Source organism: Petaurus breviceps, unplaced genomic scaffold (assembly GCF_028583685.1).
Source record: "Petaurus breviceps papuanus isolate PSGF00001 unplaced genomic scaffold, PetGlider_PUasm1.0 186, whole genome shotgun sequence".
Taxonomy (NCBI): Eukaryota; Metazoa; Chordata; class Mammalia; order Diprotodontia; family Petauridae; genus Petaurus; species Petaurus breviceps.
In genome coordinates this window covers 20,391,064-20,395,930 of record NW_027185798.1, presented here as the reverse complement: position 1 = coordinate 20,395,930, position 4,867 = coordinate 20,391,064, and the positions used below count along the sequence as shown (strand labels likewise).

At 42.9% G+C, this 4,867-nt stretch overlaps 1 protein-coding gene across 1 annotated transcript in view; it reads right to left on the bottom strand.

Moving 5' to 3' along the window:
- The window catches only part of TMIGD1 (transmembrane and immunoglobulin domain containing 1), a 19,790-nt gene extending 17,864 nt beyond the window's left edge, over positions 1 to 1,926 (bottom strand). Inside the window, exon 1 of the mRNA XM_069089179.1 lies at positions 1,829 to 1,926. The gene's annotated coding sequence lies outside the window, so the exon portion shown is untranslated. The remainder of the gene's footprint in view (positions 1 to 1,828) is intronic.
- Between the last annotated feature and the right edge of the window lie 2,941 nt (positions 1,927 to 4,867).

Here is a 4,867-nt window from a genome sequence, read left to right as displayed (position 1 = left end):
CTCTCTCTCTCTCTCTCTCTCTCTCTCTCTCTCTCTCTCTGTCTCTCCCCCCATTCTCTCTCTGTGTCTCTCTCCCCCCAATTCTCTCTCTCTCTGCCATTTTCTTTCTCTCTGTCTCTCCCCCCCATTCTCTCTCTCCCCATTCTCTCTCTCCCATTGTCCCTCTCTGTCTCTGTCTCTCCCATTCTCTCTCTCTCCCATTTCCTCTCTCTCTCTTGCCCCTCTGTCTGTCTCTGTCCTTCCACCTCTTTCTCTGTCTCTCCCTCTCTCTGTCTCACACAAATATTTGTATTCAATATAGAGATATAGTAATATGTATATTTACATATGAAAGGGATATATGTATACATACATGCATAATATATGCACACACCTTTGAAAGTTACTGCAGCATGGTAGCATGAGGTTTGGGGGCCAAGGACTGGGTCTAAGTCCCACCTGTGACATGGGGGAAAGTGGAAAGTGACCCTGGGCAGGTCACTCATGTTCTCAGTGCTCTAAGCAACTCTCTCAGACTATAAGTGGCAGAGAGGTGCTCACCTCCATAGGTAAAGAGAGTTTCCCAACCAGGGAGTTCCTTATACCAATGAAATCACAGACCCCGTTCCTATCATATAGGTGAACTTGAAATCAGGAAGAGTCATCTTCATGAGTTCATATCTGGCCTCAGACAATTAGTAGCTGTGTGACCCTGGACAAGTCACTTAACTCTTTTTGCCTCAGTTTCCTCATCTGTCAAATGAGCTGGAGAAGGAAATGACAAGCCATTTCAGTATCTCTGCCAAGAAAACCCCCAACTGGGTCATGAAGAGTTGGACATGACTGAAGTAGTTCAACAACAATAACAAATATGTTATATGTAATGATACATGCACATATATGTATTATATATAATTTTCTGTAAAATTTGCAAAGGATTTCACATATGAGTCTCAACACTATAGGTATCACTCTCTCCATTTTGTGGATGAGAAGACTGAGCCTCAGAGAGGTAAAATTATTTGCCCAAGATCACCCAGCCTGTATTTGGCTGAGGTATAACTTGAACTCAGGTCTCCCCAACTCCATGTCCAACATTCTTGCCACTATCCTTCAGTGCTTCTCTGAGTAATTGTACTTGCTCAGTCAGTGCTTGGCAATTGGACTATAAGTATTCTACATGTCCACGTCCATTATAATCATCAGGATCATCCACTCTTCTGGAGCAGTTACCAGGATGATGACTTCTTCAGCACCAATTCTTTGTTCTTCCAGGACCTAATAAATACTATGCTCTGCATACAGTAGTTGTACTAACTAAATGAATAATTAGGGGATTCCAGGGAGCCCTCACTTTAGTCATAGGACCACAGCTCTGGAGCTGGAAGACACCTTAGAGGCTATATAGTCCAACCCTTTCATCTTACATATGGGGAAACTGAGACCCAGAGAGCTTTAAGTGACTTCCCCAAGGTCATACAGGTGGTAGAACTAGGATAGATAGAGCTATTCACTAAAAGTCAGACCAGGGCAAGACGATAGATGACCCACCTTAGATTTAAGATCTACCCTTGTCTCATGGTAGCTACATGAGATCCTGGGCAAGACTTTTCACTATTTGGGCCAAACACAAATGTCTAGGCTTTAAAGCAAAGGCAGGACTTTATCAGTAGGAGGACTTATTCCAAGCAGAAAGTCTCTGCTTATTCATTCCATCCTCACATTGTGAACCCCGACTCAAAGACAGCCATTCCAGGGGAAAGCTTCCCACTCCCCCAGCCTCATCTGTCATTTCTCCCTCTATTTCCATCCTTCTTCTTTCTGTATAATTCAAAGCCTCATTTCTTACCTTGATAACCTTCGGGAAGTTGACTCCTTTTGAAAACAGCTCCTCTTATGAAATAACGTGAACCTTTTCACTGCTCTGATTTATATGACTGCTTCTAAATATTTTTATGGTAGTGGTGTCAAGTGAATAAGGGAAATTGGGGGCAAAGTCTGTTTCCTTTTATGGATATCCAACAGAAGACAAGATTCCAGAAAGACATCCTCAGGGAGGTGTAATTAGAGCTGTCATTTTTTATGTGTAACTAGGTGGGAATGTTACCATACTTAGGCCGACCTTTGGCAAAAACATTCTGCCCATCCCACAAAGCCTTTAATGACGGGGTCATACTTTAGTCAGTGGAAATCACGAGAGCATAGATTGAGAACCAGGAGGGTCCTGACAGGCTGTCTTGTCCAACCCCCTCATTTCACAGAAGTGGAAACTGAGTCCTATAGAAGAGAAATGACTTGCTCAAAGTGATGCATGTGGTAAGTGGCAGAAGTTGAATTCCCTCACTTTTAGAGGTAGTGTAGGGTAGTAAGTAGAGGGCTGGACTCAGAGACAAGAAATGCTGAGTTCGGATACCATCTCAGGCACTTATTAGCTGTGTGATCCTTGGTAAGTCAAATAATGTCTCCTCAGCATCTCAGTTTCCTCATCTTAAAATGAGGGGATTGGAATTGATGGTCTCTAAGGACTATCTCAATCTAGGATCCTGTGAAACTGAAGCCTGAAACCCAGAGGATCAAGGGATTTACCCAAAGTCACCCAGAAAGTAAGTGACAGGCCTGGAATTTGAACCCAAGCCCTCTGACTTGGTCTGGTGTTTCTTCCACTATAGCCGAGCTCACCTGAAAGTTCTGCTGAGCAATCAGGCAAGATCAATTTATGTCACAGTTGAAACCTTGACAGACTCCCTGAATTTCAAGTAATTCTAGGAAAATGTGATATCATCAGTGAGGAGAATAACAGCAACAGAAAAACTCAAATGAACTAGGTCATCTCTGTCCAAAGTTAAATGTAAAAACATTGGCTTTGGAATTAGTTAGTCAATAAACATCTATTAAGCACCCTTTAATAAGTGTATCAAACACAGTACTAAGTGCTGGGCATACAAAGAAAGGTAAAAGAGAGTCTCTGCTCTCAAGGATCTCTCAGCCTAATGGGGAAAGACAAGAAGCAAACGATTAGGGGCAAACAAGTTGTAGATGGGATAAATGGGAAATAATCAACAGAAACTAGCACCAAGGGGGAAGCAGGAAAGGCTTCCTGTAGAAGGTGGGATTTTAGCTGGGACCTGAAGGGGGTCAGGGAGTTCAAGAGGTACAGGTGAGGAAGGAGAGCATTCTAGACATGGGAGATGACCAGAGAAAATGCCCAGAGTCAGCAGTTGGCGTGTCTGGTTGGAGAAACAGCCAGGAGACTAGAAAAGAGGGGAACTGCGGAAAGAAGTTGGTTGGGGGCAAAGTGGGGAGTATACGATATAAGAACGCTGAAAAGATGGACAGGTTATCAATGACTTTAAAGGGCAATCAGAAGGTATTATATTTGATCCTGGAACTTATGAGAGAGCCACTGAAATTTACTGAGTAAGAGTGAAAGTGGGGGAGGTGACATGGTCACATTGATTCTTCTAAAGGAAAATCCCCTTGACAACTTCAAGCAGAATGGACTGGAGTGGGAAGATTGCAATAGTCTGGGCATGAGATTATGAAGGTCTGTACCAGGGGCTGGCAGGGTCAGAGATGATGCAGAGCTGAAATTGACAGGTCTTGGCAATGGCTTGGACAATGAGAGGTGAGAGATAGTGAGGAGTCCAAGATGCCTCCTAGGTTGTGAGCCTGGGTGATTGGGAGGATGTTAGTACCCTCAAAAGTAATAGAGAAGTCAAGGGAGGAAAGATGAGTCCAGTTTTGACTGCTTGAGTTTCAGATATACAGGGCATCCAGTTTGAGATGTCCAGTAGGTAATTAGAGATAAGAAGACTGGAGTTCAGCAGAGAAGTTAGGGCTAAATAAGATCTGAGAATCATTAGTGTAGAGATGAGAAACGGATCCATGGGAGATGATAGGATCACTAAGTGCAATAGTATAGAGGTAGAAGAGAAAAGGGTCCAGGATAGAGCCCTGGGGGATACCCATTAACCTTGGGTGTGACTGGATGAAAATAAAGCAAAGGACTGAGGTCAGATAGGTAGGAGGAGAGAGTAACTGTTCTGAAGACCTAGTGATAACAGGGCAAAGGAGAAGAGGGTGATAAACACCACTAGTCTGTTTCTGTTGTCCATCCTTCATTTTCTTTTTTTTTAAACAATCAGGGTTAAGTAACTTGCTCAAGGTTACACAGCCAGGTGTTTCTGGGTGTGGTGCTAAGTATCTGAGCCCGGATTTGATCCCCAGGTCGTCCTGACACTGGAGCCGCTGCTCTTACTCTCTGTGCTACCTGGCCGCCCCAATCCTTCATTTTCTAAGAGGCCAATGACTCCATGATGTTGGAGTCAGGGTACAATGTGTTTGGTTATGGGTGATCACTTCGATACAAGTTTCGAAAGCTCTACCACAAGTCAGGCACAAATAGTCCATTAGAACATTTAGGATACAAAAAGATTGTAAAAATGGGAAAATGACCCATAGGCACAAAAATATTTATAGCAGCTCTTTTTGTAGTGGCCAAGAATTGGAAATTGAAGGGATGCCCATTGATTGGGGAATGACTGAACAAATTGTAATATATTAATGTAATGGAATACTATTGTGCCATAAGAAATAATGAACAGACAGACCTCAAAGAAAACTGGAAAGACTTATATGAACTGATGCAGAGTTAAGTGAGCAGAACCAGGAAAACATTGTACATAGTAACAGAAGCATTGTGTGATGACCAACTTTGCTAGACTTAGCTCTTCTCAGCAATGTAAGGTCTGAGACAATTCCAAAAGACTCATGATGGAAAATACTAATCACATCCAGAGAAAGAATTATGGAGTCTGAATACAGATCAAAAAGCATACTATTCTCTCTCTCTCTCTCTCTCTCTCTCTCTCTCTCTCTCTCTCTCTCT